At 45.3% G+C, this 7,717-nt stretch overlaps 1 pseudogene; it reads right to left on the reverse strand.

Annotated features, from left to right (window-relative positions):
* Positions 1-5,923: 5,923 nt before the first annotated feature.
* On the reverse strand, positions 5,924-6,560 carry LOC127672755 (interferon-induced transmembrane protein 2-like; annotated as a pseudogene).
* Positions 6,561-7,717: the final 1,157 nt, after the last annotated feature.

Genomic DNA, 7,717 nt, shown 5'->3' on the forward strand with positions numbered 1-7,717 from the left:
GGGGCCACGGAAGGCCATTGGTGAAGGTGCAGCCTCAGTTGCAATTGATGGCCCAGGGCTGAAGGAGGCATGCAAAGGAGTTGAGGCTTGGCACCATGAAGAGAGCCTATGAGAGGCCATTGGTGAAGCCTAATTACAGCTGAAGACAGCAGCTGAGATGCCAGTGCCAGGAGATGACCACCAAGGACAGCAGCAGCAGTGGAGTACAGTGGAGCCTAGAAGACAAGCTGTGTGCTACAGAGGGCAGAGCTGGAGAGGTGACCCAAACCCATGGAGGAGTCCAGAAGACGGTGAGTGGATTCCAGACATTGGGCAGTTGGAGTTTGATTTTGCTTTAATTGTGACTGTGCCCTGATATTTTTCCCTCTTGAAGGAAGAAAGTATTTTAGTGGAGTCCACAGTTAAGAGACATTTAATCGCAAAAAATACTTTGGATTTTAAAAGAGATTGGATATTTTTAGGGCATGAAACTTTAATATGCAAGAATTTGCAAAGAATGTGGGACTTTTAAAGTTATTTAGATCTTGGGGGTGAATAAGAAAGTAAGGGTTGAGGCTTAATAGTGAGGTGTTTGTGTGTCAAGTTGACAAGGTGTCAATTGTGCTGGCTGGTTTTGTGTGTCAACTTGACACAGGCTGGAGTTATCACAGAGAAAGGAGCTTCGGGTGAGGAAATGCCTCCATGAGATCCGGCTGTGGGGCATTTTCTCAATTAGTGATCAACAAGGGAGGGTCCCTTGTGGGTGGTTCCACCTTTGGGCTGGTAGTGTTGGGTTCTATAAGAGAGCAGGCTGAGCAAGCCAGGGGAAGCAAGCCAGTAAGAAACATCCCTCCATGGCCTCTGCATCAGCTCCTGCTTCCTGACCTGCTTGAGTTCCAGTCCTGACTTCCTTTAGTGATGAACAGCAGTGTGGAAGTGTAAGCTGAATAAACCCTTTCCTCCCCAACTTGCTTCTTGGTCGTGATGCTTGTGTAGGAACAGAAGCCCTGACTAAGACCGTGAGATCGTGCACTAGCCTTCCCAGGAATCCTCTGGCTTGAAGCATCTCACCAAGCCACCACCCTGTGGCTCTGCTCACTTTTCTTGAGCCATTCAGAGCAAAGCAATTTCATCTTCCCCCTCTCCCCCATCTTTTCCCAAAGCCTGGCATGCTCTCTCCAGGCCTCGAGCTTTCTCACTCTTTCCTGATGTTACCCCCTGACTTTTGCATGTGGCTGCTTACGAACAGCATCGTTTCCATTCCTCTGCTTCATACTCCTCCTCCAGGCAGCTGCCAGGATTGACAGCTCACCCATTCTGTTGCTCTTCTCATTGCCTCATCATAAAATTTTGCTCAAGCTTCCTTTCCAGTTTGATTTTTACTAATGAGAGCAAGAAGCCAAAAACGAAAAACAAAACTGAACAGAAAACAAAACAAAACAAAAAAATTCTAAACAACTCAATGTCCCCAATAACAGAGTTACAAGTAAAAGTTAAATAATAACTAGAACAAAACCCATGGTTTTAGCTTTTATGATATGGAAGGCTGCAGCTCCCAGTGGCCTATCTTCTTGTCCACGCTAACCCCTGCAGCATTGTGAGCCGGGTCCAAGAATATGACCCACTCACCTTGTGCGATGACTCAGGCCCTGGACTGCTCCAGTCTCTGCAGCAGCTGGCCACATGCACACCACACCCTACACTTACGCTTACCTTCCTCAGAGCAGAGTCACTAATCCCAGCACCTCACTGGGCCTCGGTGCTGTCCTGTCCTTCAGTTGTACCTGATCAAGTAGAAAATCCCTCAGCTGCACAAACACAGGTTTTACATTTCTTGTCTGCAGTGGACAGAGAGTTTTCACTAAAATCACAGGAGATTTTGAGGCAGGAGAGTAGGATAGAGTAAAGTTCAGGCGACCTTGGACAAAGATCGAAAAAACAGTGTTTGAGAAAAACCCATTGGCAAAAAGGAAAAGTGGATCTCCCTCCCCGCTTGGCCAATTTAGCTTCTGGCCTCATTGCGGCCTTCCCCAGACACAGTGGCATGCCAGAGAGAGGGTCACACCGGCTCCTGAGGACCAAGTGTTTAATTTTCAGTTTTTGCCAGGCTGGTAACTGGAAATTGGCCATAGTGACAGAATACCACTATGTATAGCCTGCCACCCACCAGGGGTAGTGGGGAAGAAAGGATACGGGGGAAGTGGACCTGTTTAGAAAGGTTCTTTGGAGTAATTCCCTACTAGAGCAAACCATCTAGCCCGCAGCCCATGCCATCTATAACATAGCCTTGACTCTTTCAAGAAATTTATCATGTACCATGTTGAAAGGGTTCCCGCAAAGCCAAAAATAATTATCAGCTCTCTAATCAGGGACTGTCTATACATTCTTACAACTGTCAATGTCAACAGTGAAATACATGTCTGTGTACTCATGAAACTGCCAATGTTTAAACAAGACCTGTATAATGACACCAGTTGACACCCTAACATGGATAGAGGGGTTCTCATGGGCCCGGACCCGACAGGAAGAGCTGTGGAGAGAAGGAGATTCAATCTTCTAGGGATGAGCCCTCTAATTGGTTATCCAATACCTAGCAGACAGCTCTAAAAATGTGTGTGTGTGTGTACAATACCTAAATGAACTTAAAATTAGCTTATTACTCATATATATTAATTAAATTGTTACTGATAATTAGTAATAATTTAAAAATAAGAAGCCATGAATTTGAGGAGTGGTTGGGGGGCAATGACGTAAAGTACACAGGCACGGAATGAAAAAAATAAATGTAATAAAAAAAAAAGAAAGACGTTTTTTGATTTTATTTCTTTGTTTATTTATTTATTTATTTATTTATTTATTTATATTTTAGGTGGTTTCGCTCTAGCCCAGGTGACAGAAAAACTACTAAGCCCAGCTTGACCTTGAATTCATAGCAATTCTACTGCCTCAGCTTCCCACATGTTGGGGAGATTCTAAGCAGATTCCAAAAGAGAACATGGCCAGCTTAGAAGCTGCCCCACCCCTGGCCACTTAGTGCTCTGACCATTCCGTGTGTGTATAGAACCGAGCCTGGTCCTTTCTCTCCGCACGCCCATGACCGTCTTGTTCTCCTCTCTCTCTTCTCTCTGGTATGGTGTTCCAGTTTTACCTCAGTCGTGAATTTTTCAGCTTGTTGCTGTTGCTGTTGTTTGGTGGTGGATAAGTCCATAATAAATATGTGTGATAGTGACAGTGTAGAATCCAGTGTAAGGTGTCGACACTGTTACTGGCTACACTGACCATAAAGTACTTCACTGGGACAGATGTACAGATCTGGTTAATTTTGCTGGTTGATTTTTTTTTTATTTGAAAGTATAAATACATAAATATGTAAGATATTTTAAATGAAAAAAAAACTTTTTATCTGTTTGGTAGAAAATATACATCTTGAACGTTTAGGGAATTTGCATGAAAGTCGCCCTGCATGCTCTCCCTTAAGTAAATCATTCCCCGTGCAGTAGGCTAAGCCCTGAGAGAGTAGCTCTGCAGTTCTCTAGCAGAAGCTTACACAAGCAAGCAGAGTTGTACAGTTCAAAGCTTAGCAAACCCCAGACATGATCAACATGGCCTTTTGTATCTTCACCATCAAAGTAAAAAGTCCTTCACTGTTCACAGAAGCCAAGATATGGAATCAGCCTAGATGCCCATTAATATACACACACACACCACACATACACACACACACATATACAAATACAGACATACACATCACACACACAGACACACATACACATCACACATATATACACACACATGCAAACATAGACATATACATATAAACATGCATCACACACATACACATACATACAAACACATACACACACACAGAGATACACATACAAACATACATGCGCACGTGTGTACACACACACACACACACACACACACACACGCACACACACGCTCACACACACATATGATGGAATTTTTTCAGCCATAAGAAAGTTTCCTTACAACCTAATTTGTTTTTTATGGCTGAAAACAATTCCAGCGAATGCACATACACACACACACACACACACACACACACACACAAATACAGACATACACATCACACACACATACACACACATATACACAAACACACATATACCTCACACACATATACACAAACACACATACACATCACACACATACACTCACACACATACACACTCACACACATACACAGAAATATATGTGTGTGTGTGTGTGTGTGTTTGTTTGTTTGTGTGCAATAGGAATTGAACTCAGCCCTCTGCAGTAACAGTAACATTCTCAACCACTGGGCCTTCTCTCCAGCCCCAGAATCTACATTTCAAACAAACTGATGTGACTGTGGAAGGAGACATGCCTGGGAGGAGGCAGGGAGACCTCAGGAGCACGGATGGACATGGAGGACAATGCTGGGTGTCATGACTGTGAACAACCTGCATGCTAAATGTCTGTGGACCTCAGAATAGAACTCCTCATTTTGACAGTAACGTAGACACATACAAACTCTCGAAACCCGTCTTCCCGCAGTTGTTTAATTCAATTTAAAAAAGAAAGAACTCAATAATATCTCCCATTTGCTAAGGCATAAGCAGCAAATTAAAGTCTTGCAAAGGGGCCCGTGAGATGGCTCAGCAGGTAAAGGTCCTTGCTGTTTCCCTGGACGAGTCTGACAACCTGAGTTCAATCCCTGGGGTCCACAGAGCTGAAGTAGGAAACCCATTCCTGCAAGTTATGCTCTTAACTTTACACAAGCACTGTGTCTGTCAGGAGTGGGCACACGGACGGACAGACAGACAGGCAGGCAGGCAGTCTCTCTCTCTCTCTCTCTTTCTCTCTCTCTCTCTCAAGAACAGAGCTCCTCACACTCCATGAGAATTTTCAAAATTCACATTTTTAAATAAGCCGGCTGTCCTCTCTCATTTCCCTGCACATTCCCAGAAATTCAAATAGCTTTTAACAATGCCAACTCTACGAGGACATGCCATTCCTTTGCCCTCGAGACCCTTAGTAGTTTTCCTTTGTGCTCCAGAAGTTTACCTGTGGATTCTGGAGCCAGACAATTGTTTCTAAAAGAGATAACAGCTTTCTGTCACGGACAGATTGGATCTTTTCCATTGCATCACAGATAAGAGCCACACGTCTGCCCCGCAAGGCTGTGCCTGGTCTGGTTCTCAACCTACCTCTTCAATTCTGTCCTGTCCTCCTTGCCCTCTGACTCCTAAGCCCAGAGTCTAGGGATCTCCTTTGTTCTTTGGGATTTTTCTGGTGAGTGGGGGGTGGTGGGAGGTCTCACGGTGAGGTTTTTGATCTTTGGTTCTCCCTGGGGATGGAGGCATTTACACAAGTTCTTCTCCCCTCCCAGGGAACATTCCCTTTCAGTTTCTGTTGATTTCATCTCCTCTTTCAGGATTTGGCTCAAACACCAAGATAGCCCTCAGGGAAGGGCTGAGAGGCAACAATGGCAGCTTCTGTAAACAGCTGTCTCACAGGTCTCCTTAAGTAGTAAATAAACATCTTTATTTAACTTGCTGTCTGGTAAAGCAGCGGTTCTGTGTATTTCTTGTTTACCCATCAATTCCTAAAGAAGAGGATTGTTGGTCAAAATCCTCAACAAACATTTGGAACAATGAACAGATACCAAGGACTTGCGGTGTGTGGTGTGACGGGAACTGGTCTTTGTGGTCCAGTTCTTGTCTGCCTGTTCAGGCACATTGCATCTACCTACCCGGTTAAGCTTGACACTTCTACAATAACTTGAAAGAAGCTAATGTCCCTATCCTTTTTTCCCTCTCTCTGTTTTATTCCAACCCTGGCTGTCCTAGAACTCACTCTGTAGACCAGGCTGGCCTCCAACTCAGAGATCCACCTGTCTCTGCCTCCTGAGTACTGGGATTAAAGGCACGTGTCACCATCACCTGGCTTTCTGTCCTTGGTTTTTTTTTTTTTTTTTTTTTTTTGTTTTTTTTTCAGAGTTGCCACCATGTGCACTTTATTGAATCCACTGTGGACAGATATGTGAAGGTAACAGTTGCATACGCTTAGGGTAAAGGGTCAAGGCCTCAGCCTAGGGGTGGGGGGTGCAGATATGGACCGCAATACGCAGGGCAGCTAGAATCCAGAATGTGGCATTCTTTGTGAAAACGATTGAAAGACTACCACGGAGGTGGTAGAGAAAATAATGATGCAGATAATGACCATGAGGACTCTGAAGATCAGGGAGCTGATATTCAGGCACTTGGCAGTGGAAGCGTAGGCCTGGGCTCCAATCACATCACCCACCATCTTGCTGTCCCTGGACTTCACAGAGTAGACATAAGAATGAAGCCCAGGCAGCAGAAGTTCATGAAGAGGGTATTGAACAGGGACCAGACCACATAGTCCGGCACAGAGACCTCTCTGGGCATGTTGATCACTGTGGTCCTCACAACAGCTGAGTTGTTGGGTTCCCCCAGCTCAGTCACCCCGTACTCTTCTTTGATTGTCTCATAGCTTGGAGGAAGTCCGGCATTGGTGGACAAGAAGGCTTGAGAATTGTGGCTCATGGTATTGACTCTGAAACAAACACACCGTCTCTGTCCTTGTTTTTAAGATGATGAAATGGAATTGAAGAGCCTTGTCTAAGGTCTCAGGAGAACACGTGATGGAACTGAGAAAGTAGGGAGTCAATCCAGCATTCACCTTCTGCAGCACTGGAGGCTCTCTAGTGCACCCCATGTTTCTTTTAGCTCCGTGCTGGCCTCAACATTTGTTGATCCTTTGAGATTGAGTCACACCAGGATTCATGCAATGGACATCTGGGGTAATACACACTTTCAGTCAACTGTATCTGGCTATTTTCTTGAAACCAGGAATCCAGACTTCTATACCCCTATGTCTTTCAGTCATATATTTGCCTTAGTAGTTGGAAGAAGGTAGGACTGAGTATTCTAGAGACACTGAAGTACCTCTGCACACAAGGCTCTGGTTCACAGGTAACTCTGAGCAGCCAAGGTTTGCCTCAATCTCCAGTGAGGGTAACCTGCAGGGTAGAGGGGGGCAAAAGTCTAGGACCATATTGGGTCACCCCGTAAGCTGTTTAATATCTCTGGCTTCAGCCCACTGGAAGCTAACAACACTCCACAGCACCACCCCAGGCTCTAGACACTGCCAAATGTCCCCTGCATTGAAAACTGTGCCCCTCTCGCCCCTCCCCATCCCATTGTCTGCCCACCAGATATATCTCACCCTGCATGAAGGTTTACATGTGTGTGAGTGTGACACGTGTGTGAGTGTGCATCGGCTGTGAGCCTCTCTGAATATGACTCTCTAAAGGCTGATTCAAGGCTGGGTGGGAACGTGATGTCATGCTTGTGTGACAGGCTGATCCTCAGGTCTCTGGCTTTGACAAACACGTAGCTAGGAACATGGACTTCAAGTTTGGAAGGGGATGGGGAAGGAGTCAACTATAGTTTGAACTTAAAGTACAGGAGGTGACCTACAGCAGGACTGGAAAGCCCAGGAATGTTTAGGTGCCACGTGGGTTGAGATACACAGTTGTCTATGGACAGTTACGAAAGAAAATGCCTGATTACAAACAGGGGAGAGTTTCACCTTCAGGGGCCACATGGAGCATGAGACAGGTCAAAGGAGTCTGGATGGACACCCAACAGCGAAGGAGGAGCAGCAGGGGGCAGGGAAACAGGAAATGTTTTATCTAAAAAAGGAAATGGAGGCTGGAGAGATG

Source organism: Apodemus sylvaticus, chromosome 22 (genome assembly GCF_947179515.1).
Source record: "Apodemus sylvaticus chromosome 22, mApoSyl1.1, whole genome shotgun sequence".
Lineage (NCBI taxonomy): Eukaryota > Metazoa > Chordata > Mammalia > Rodentia > Muridae > Apodemus > Apodemus sylvaticus.